Source organism: Triticum urartu, chromosome 6 (assembly GCF_003073215.2).
Source record: "Triticum urartu cultivar G1812 chromosome 6, Tu2.1, whole genome shotgun sequence".
In the NCBI taxonomy this organism is placed as follows: domain Eukaryota; kingdom Viridiplantae; phylum Streptophyta; class Magnoliopsida; order Poales; family Poaceae; genus Triticum; species Triticum urartu.
The window spans coordinates 92,904,396-92,913,771 of NC_053027.1; the positions used below are offsets into that span (position 1 = coordinate 92,904,396).

Genomic DNA, 9,376 nt, shown 5'->3' on the forward strand with positions numbered 1-9,376 from the left:
GTGATTAACACTCACAGGTCACATCGCCATGTAACCAACATCCAAAGAGTTTACTAGATTCAATAATCTAGTTCACATCACTATGTGATTAACACTCAATGAGTTCTGGGTTTGATCATGTTGCTTGTGAGAGAGGTTTTAGTCAACGGGTCTAAACCTTTCAGATCCGTGTGTGCTTTACAAATCTTTATGTCATCTCCCAGATGCAGCTACCACGTTCTATTTGGAGCTTTTCCAAATAACTGTTCTACTTGGAGCTATTCTAAATTGTTGCTCCATTATATGTATCCGGTATCTCTACTCAGAGCTATCCGGATAGGTGCTAAGCTTGCATCGACGTAACCCTTTACAACGAACTCTTTTGCCACCTCCATAATCGAGAAAATTCCTTAGTCCACTAGTTGCTAAGAATAACTTTGACCGCTGTCCTGTGATCCATTCTTGGATCACTCTTGTACCCCTTGACTGACTCAAGGCAAGACACACTTCAGGTGTGGTACACAGCATAGCATACTATAGAGCCTACGTCTTAAGCATAGGGGACAACCTTCGTCCTTTCTCTCTATTCTGCCGTGGTCGAGCTTTAAGTCTTAACTTCATACCTTACAACTCAGGCAAGAACTCCTTCTTTGACTGGTCCATCTTGAACACCTTCAAGATTATGTCAAGGTATGTGCTCATTTGAAAGTACCATTAAGCGTTTTGATATATCCTTATAGATCTTGATGCTCAATGTTCAAGTAGCTTAATCCAGGCTTTCCATTGAAAAACACTTTCCAAATAACCCTATATGCTTTCCAGAAATTCTACATCATTTCTGATCCATAACATATACTCATCAGAAATTCTATAGTGCTCCCACTCACTTCTTTGGAAATACAAGTTTCTCATAAACTTTGTATAAACCCAAAATCTTTGATCATCATCAAAGCATACATTCCAACTCCGAGATGCTTACTCCAGTCCTTAGAAGGATTGTTGGAGCTTTGCATACTTATTAGCATCTTTCAGGATTGACAAAAACCTTCCGGTTGTATCATATACAACCTTTCCTCAAGAAAATCGTCGAGGAAACAATGTTTTGACATCCTATCTGCAAGATTTCATAAATAATGCAGTAATCGCTAATATAATTCCAACAGACTCTTAGCATCTCTACGAGTGAGAAAGTCTCACCGTAGTCAACTCCTTGAACTTGTCGGGAAACACCTTAACGACAAGTCGAGCTTTCTTAATGGTGACACTTACCATCATTGTCTGTCTTCCTTTTAAAATCCATCTGTACTCAAGAGCCTTACGACCATCAAGTAGTTCTTCCAAAGTCTACACTTTGTTTTCATACATGGATCCTCTCTCGGATTATATGGCCTCGAGCCATTTATCGGAATCCGGGCCCACCATCGCTTCTCCATAGCTCGTAGGTTCATTGTTGTCTAGCAACATGACTTCCAAGACAGGATTACGTACCACTCTGAAGTAGTACGCATCCTTGTCATCCCACGAGGTCTGGTAGTGACTTGATCTGAAGTTTCATGATCACTATCACAAGCTTCCACTTCAATTGGTGTAGGCGCCACAGGAACAACTTCCTATGCCCTGCCACACACTAGTTGAAGAGACGGTTCAATAACCTCATCAAGTCTCCACCATCCTCCCACTCAATTCTTTCGAGAGAAACTTTTCCTCGAGAAAGGACCCGATTCTAGAAACAATCCCTTATTGCTTTCGAATCTGAGACAGGAGGTATACCCAACTGTTCTGGGTGTCCTATGAAGATGCATTTATCCTCTTTGGGTTCGAGCTTATCAGCCTGAAACTTTTTCACATAAGCGTCGCAGCCCCAAACTTTTAAGAAATGACAGCTTAGGTTTCCCTAAACCATAGTTCATACGGTGTCATCTCATCGGAATTACGTGGTGCCCTATTTAAAGTGAATGTGGTTGTCTCTAATGCCTAACCCATAAACTATCGTGGTAATTCGATAAGAGACATCATGTTATGCATCATATCCAATAGGGTGCAGTTATGATGTTCGGACACACCATCACACTATGGTGTTCCAGGCTGTATTAGTTGTGAAACAATTTCCACAATGTCTTAATTCTGTGCCAAACTCGTAATTCAGATATTCATCTCTATGATCATATCATAGATATTTTATCCTCTTGTCACGACGATCTTTCAACTTCACCCTGAAATTACTTGAACCTTTCAATAATTCAGACGCGTGATTCATCAAGTAAATATACTCAATATCTACTCAAATCATCTGTGAAGTAAGAACATAACGATATCCACTACACGCCTCAACACTCATTGGACTGCACACATCAAAATGTATTTCTTCCAACAAGTTGCTTTCTAGTTCCATTTTACTGAAAACGAGGCTTTCAGTCATCTTGCCCATGTCGTATGATTTGCATGTCTCAAGTGATTCAAAACCAAGTGAGTCCAAACGATCCATTTGCATAGAGTTTCTTCATGCATATCTACCAACAAACATGGTTCGCATGTCTGAATCCTTTCAAAAATGAGTGAGTCCAAAGATCCATCAACATGGAGCTTCTTCATGCGTTTTATACCGATATGACTTACGTGGCAGTGCCACAAGTAGGTGGTACTATCATTACTATCTTTTGGCATGAACATGTGTAACACTACGATCGAGATTCAATAAACCATTCATTTCAGGTGTAAGACCATTGAAGGTATTATTCAAATAAACAGAGTAACCATTATTCTCCTTAAATGAGTAACCGTATTGCGGTAGACGTAATCCAATCATGTCTATGCTCAACGCAAACACCAAATAACAATTATTTAGGTTTAACACCAATCTCAATGGTAGAGGGAGCGTGCGATGCTTGATCATGTCAACATTGGGAACACTTCCAACACATATCGTCAGCTCACCTTTAGCTAGTCTCCGTTTATTCCGTAGCTTTTATTTCGAGTTACTAACACTTAGCAACCGAACCGGTATCTAATACCCTGGTGCTACTAGGAGTACTAGTAAAGTACACATCAACACCATGTATATCCAATATACTTCTATCGACCTTGCCAGCCTTCTCATCTACCAAGTATCTAGGGTAATTCTGCTCCAGTGGCTGTTCCCCTTATTACAGAAGCACTCAGTCTCGGGTTTGGGTTCAACCTTGGGTTTCTTCACTAGAGCAGCAGCTGAATTGCCGTTTCATGAAGTATCCCTTTGTGCCCTTGCCCTTCTTGGAACTAGTGGTTTCACCAACCATCAACAATTGATGCTCCTTCTTGATTTCTACTTTTGTGGTGTCAAACATCGCGAATATCTCAAGGATCATCATATATGTCCCTGATATATTATAGTTCATCACGAAGCTCTAGCAGGTTGGTGGTAATGACTTCGGAGAACTACCACTATTTCATTTGGAAGATCAACTCCCACTTGATTCAAGCGATTGTTGTACTCAGACAATCTGAGCACAAGCTCAACAATTGAGCTTTTCTCCCTTAGTTTGCAGGCTAAGAAAATCGTCGGAGGTCTTATACCTCTTGACGTGGGCACGAGCCTGAAATCCCAATTTCAGCCCTCGAAACATCTCATATGTTTCGCGATGTTTCAAAACCGTCTTCGGTGCCTCAACTCTAAGTCGTTTAACTGAACTATCACGTAGTTATCAAAATGTGTATGTCAGATGTTCGCAACATCCACAGACAACTTTCGAGGTTTAGCACACTGAGCGGTGCATTAAGGACATAAGCCTTCTATGAAGCAATGAGGACAATCCTCAGTTTACGGACCTAGTCCGCATAATTGCTACTATCAACTTTCAACTAAATTTTCTCTAGGAACATATCTAAACAGTAGAACTGAAGCGCGAGCTATGACATAATTTGCAAAGATCTTTTGACTATGTTCAGGATAATTAAGTTCATCTTATGAACTCTCACTCAGATAGACATCCCTCTAGTCATCTAAGTGATTACATGATCCGAGTCAACTAGGCCGTGTCTGATCATCACGTGAGACGGACTAGTCATCATCGGTGAACATCTTCATGTTGATCGTATCTACCATACGACTCATGCTCGACCTTTCGGTCTTCTGTGTTCCGAGGCCATGTCTATGCACATGCTAGGCTCGTCAAGTTAACCCTAAGTGTTTTGCATGTGTAAAACTGTCTTACACCCATTGTATGTGAACGTAAGGATCTATCACACCCGATCATCACGTGGTGCTTCGAAACGACGAACTTTAGCAACGGTGCACAGTTAGGGGAGAACGCATTCTTGAAATTGTAATGAGGGATCATCTTATTTACTACCGTCGTTCTAAGTAAACAAGATGCAAAAACATGATAAACATCACATGCAATCAAATAGTAGTGACATGATATGGCCAATATCATATAGCTCCTTTGATCTCCATCTTGGGGCTCCATGATCATCTTGTCACCGGCATGACACCATGATCTCCATCATCATGATCTCCATCATCGTGTCTTCTTGAAGTTGTCTCGTCATCTATTACTTCTACTACTAAGGCTAACGCTTTAGCAATAAAGTAAAGTAATTACATGACGTTTAAGTTGACACGCAGGTCATAAATAAATAAAGACAACTCCTATGGCTCCTGCCGGTTGTCATACTCATCGACATGCAAGTCGTGATACCTATTACAAGAACATGATCAATCTCATACATCACATATATCATTCATCACATCCTTTTGGCCATATCACATCACATAGCACACCCTGCAAAAACAAGTTAGACGTCCTCTAATTGTTGTTTGCATGTTTTACGTGGCTGCTATGGGTTTCTAGCAAGAACGTTTCTTACCTACGAAAAACCACAACGTGATATGCCAATTGCTATTTACCCTTCATAAGGACCCTTTTCATTGAATCCGATCCGATTAAAGTGGGAGAGACAGACACCCGCTAGCCACCTTATGCAACTAGTGCATGTCAGTCGGTGGAACCAGTCTCACGTAAGAGTACGTGTAAGGTCGGTCCGGGCCGCTTCATCCCACGATGCCGCCGAATCAAGATTGGATTAGTAACGGTAAGCATATTGAACAAAATCAACGCCCACAACTACTTTGTGTTCTACTCGTGCATAGAAACTACGCATAGACCTAGCTCATGACGCCACTGTTGCGGAACGTAGAAATAATTTAAAATTTTCCTACGTGTCACCAAGATCAATCTATGAAGTTATCTAGCAACGAGGGAGGAGTGGATCTACATACCCTTGTAGATCGCGCGCGGAAGCATTCAAGAGAACGGGGTTGATGGAGTCGTACTCGTCGTGATCCAAATCACCGATGATCCTAGCGCCGAACGGACGGCACCTCCGCGTTCAACACACGTACGGAGCAGCGACGTCTCCTCCTTCTTGATCCAGCAAGGGGGGAGGAGAGGTTGATGGAGATCCAGCAGCACGACGGCGTGGTGGAAGTAGCGGGATTCCAACAGGGCTTCGCTAAGCGCTGCGGGAGGAGGGAGATGTGTCACGGGAGGGAGAGGGAGGCGCCAGGCCCTAGGTATGGTTGCTCCTCCTTTTCCCCACTATATATAGGGCCAAGGGAGAGGGGGGAGGCGCAGCCCTTGCCCCTTCCTCCAAGGAAGGGTGCGGCCAAGGGGGGGGAGGAGTCCATCCTCCCCAAGGCACCTCGGAGGTGCCTTCCCCTTTTAGGACTCTCCCCTTTTTCTCTTCTCTTGGCGCATGGGCCTCTTGGGGCTGGTGCCCTTGGCCCATATAGGCCAAGGCGCACCCCCTACAGCCCATGTGGCCCTCCGGGGCAGGTGGCCCCACCCGGTGGACCCCTGGGACCCTTCCGGTGGTCCCGGTACAATACCGGTGACCCCGAAACTTGTCCCGATGGCCGAAATAGCACTTCCTATATATAATTCTTTACCTCCGGACCATTCCGGAACTCCTCGTGATGTCCGAGATCTCATCCGGGACTCCGAAAAACTTTCGTGTTACCGCATACTAATATCTCTATAACCCTAGCGTCACCGAACCTTAAGTGTGTAGACCCTACGGGTTCGGGAGACATGCAGACATGACCGAGACGTTCTCCGGTCAATAACCAACAGCGGGATCTGGATACCCATGTTGGCTCCCACATGTTCCACGATGATCTCATCGGATCAACCACGATGTCAAGGACTTAATCAATCCCGTATTCAATTCCCTTTGTCTAGCGGTACGATACTTGCCCGAGATTCGATCGTCGGTATCCCGATACCTTGTTCAATCTCGTTACCGGTAAGTCTCTTTACTCGTTCCGTAACACATCATCCCGTGATCAACTCCTTGATCACATTGTGCACATTATGATGATGTCCTACCGAGTGGGCCCAGAGATACCTCTCCGTTTACACGGAGTGACAAATCCCAGTCTCGATTCGTGCCAACCCAACAGACACTTTCGGAGATACCTATAGTGCACCTTTATAGTCACCCAGTTACGTTGTGACGTTTGGTACACCCAAAGCATTCCTACGGTATCCGGGAGTTGCACAATCTCATGGTCTAAGGAAATAATACTTGACATTAGAAAAGCTTTAGCATACGAACTACACGATCTTTGAGCTAAGATTAGGATTGGGTCTTCTCCATCACATCATTCTCCTAATGATGTGATCCCGTTATCAATGACATCTAATGTCCATGGTAAGGAAACCGTAACCATCTATTGATCAACGAGCTAGTCAACTAGAGGCTTACTAGGGACATGGTGTTGTCTATGTATCCACACATGTATCTGAGTTTCCTATCAATACAATTCTAGCATGGATAATAAACGATTATCATGAACAAGGAAATATAATAATAACTTATTTATTATTGCCTCTAGGGCATATTTCCAACAAGAAGCATGTCACCTGCATGAACGCCAAACAGATCAACCCATTGCTCAAAGATCCCGACCACGAAAATGGTGCAATTGCCCCGATTCTTACCCCATTCTCGCTGCACATGTAGAACAGACGATTCTGGTTCCTCGGTGTGTGAGAAACCCTCTGATCAACGCCCTCCCAGCACTGCGGACAGACAAAGATAGGCATGTCCACATGCGCCCGGCTCTGCATCCGCGAGGTGGCGCGGGAGCTTGAGGAAGAAATGGAGCTCGAAGCCAAAGGGGATCTCAACGCCGCCGCGCCCTCCATAGCTAGCTTCCCACCGCCGTGCTCTCTCTCTCTCCGTGGTCACCACCATGCTCTCTATCGCCGTGGTCACTGCCGCTATCTGTCACCCGCTTATATAGCACACCCGCAACGACTCTCTGCTCAAGGGCTCTCTGTTGGGTCCCACAAGCCACGCGTGCAACGGTCTGATCGTCTACGGCGTCTCTGTCGCCTAGTCCCACCTATAAGGGCCGAGTCAAAAGGTTGACCTGACAGAGACGGCAGAGTTCACAGAACGAGTTGGTGCGCACGGACTAGGGGCAAAACTGAGCACGATTCGCATCTGAGGGCAAAACTGAGCACATGGACACCACTAAGGGCAAAAGGATAATTAACCCTTAGATATGTGGGTGGACCGATGCTTAGGTGTTATTCTTACTTGAACCAACCTCCTACTTATGATTAACCCCCTCGCAAGCATCCGTAACTACGAGAAAAGTATTAAGATATTAAGAATAAATTCTAACATAGCACAAAACTTTTGGATCCAATCGGTCCCTTACGGAATATCACATAAACTAGTGTTTAAGCTTCTGTCACTCTCGCAACCCATCATCTAATTACTACTCCACAATGCATTCCCTTAGGCCCAAATATGGTGAAGTGTCATGTAGTCGACGTTCACATGACACCACTAAGGGGATCACAACATACATACCATCAAAATATCGAACATATATCAAGTTCACATGATTACTTGCAACAAGATTTCTTCCGTGACCTCAAGAACAAAAGTAACTACTCACAAATGATAATCATGCTTAAGATTAGAGGGGTATTAAATAGCATATTGGATCTAAACATATAATCTTCCATCAAATAAACCATATAGTAATCAACTAAAAGATGTAATCAACACTACTAGTCACCCACAAGTACCAATCTATAGTTCCGGTACAAAGATTGAACACAAGAGATGAACTAGGGTATGAGATGAGATGGTGCTGTTGAAGATGTTGATGGAGATAGCCCTCCCCAAGATGGGAGAGTTGTTGGTGATGATGATGACAATGATTTTCCCCTCTGGGAGGGAAGTTCCCCTGGCGGAATCGCTTCGTCGGAGGGAAAAAGTGCTCCTGCCCAAGTTCCGCCTCGAGATAGCGGCGCTTAGTCTCGAAAGTTTTCTCCTTATTTTTTCTAGGTCAAAATGACTTATATACCAGAAGATGAGCAGCGGAGGTGGGCTGGGCTGAGCACAACCCACCAGGGCGTGCCCTAGTGTCTTGTGCTCACCAGGTGGCCCCCCTCCGGTAGTTATTTGCTCCATCATTTCTTATTTATTCCATAAAATTCCTCGTGAAGTTTCAGCTCATTTGGAGTTGTGCAGAATAGGTAGTCTGACGTTGCTTTTTCAGGTCTAGATTTCTAGCTGCCGGAATTCTCCCTCTTTGTGTGAACTTTGCATATTATGAGAGAAAAGGCATTAGAGTTACTCCAAAAAGCATTATCATGCATAAAACAATATAAATAACAGTAGGTAAACATGATGCAAAATGGGCGTATCAGTGTACAAGTTCATGAGCAACGGCTCGATGGCCGACCTGCTGTTCAGGGGTGCTGCCTCGACGCCTCCGTGGTCTGACCGCCTTGGCATCACGCTCGATGTAGCCTGGGGTCTGCACTACCTCTACGATGAGCTCAGCAGTCGCGTGATCCACTGTGACATCAAGCCGCAGAACATCCTCATAGACGCGGCCGGCACGACAAAGATCGTCGGCTTTGGGCTCGCTAAATTGCTCCAACCTGATCAGACACACACTTTCACTGGTGTCCGCGGCGCGCGTGGGTACCTGGCCCCCGAGTGGTACATGGGCATGGGCCTTGTCACAGCGAAGGTTGATGTGTACAGCTACGGCGTGGTGCTGCTCGAGATCATGACGTGCAGGAGGAGCATGGAAATGGAGGAGGTCGGCGAGGAACAAACCCACATGGAGCTGGTGTATGAGTGCCCTACTGAAGGGTGAGGTGAAGAGGGCCATGAAAAGCAAGGAGGAGGTCGATACGGTGGCCGTGGAGCGGGTGGTGAAGGTTGGGCTCTTGTGTGTGAAGGAGAGCCTGAGTCGAGGCCGTCCATCAAAACCGCCATCTTAATGCTAGAAGGACATCTAGACGTACCATTTCCTTCGCCCCCGGCTTCCTAGCTAGTGATCAACTTCCATATATATCACCCAGGTCACTGGGAACATGATGAA

The 9,376-nt window shown here is 45.0% G+C and overlaps 1 pseudogene; it reads left to right on the plus strand.

Annotated features, from left to right (window-relative positions):
- Nucleotides 1–9,148, plus strand: part of LOC125516598 — a 55,770-nt pseudogene extending 46,622 nt beyond the window's left edge.
- Nucleotides 9,149–9,376: the final 228 nt, after the last annotated feature.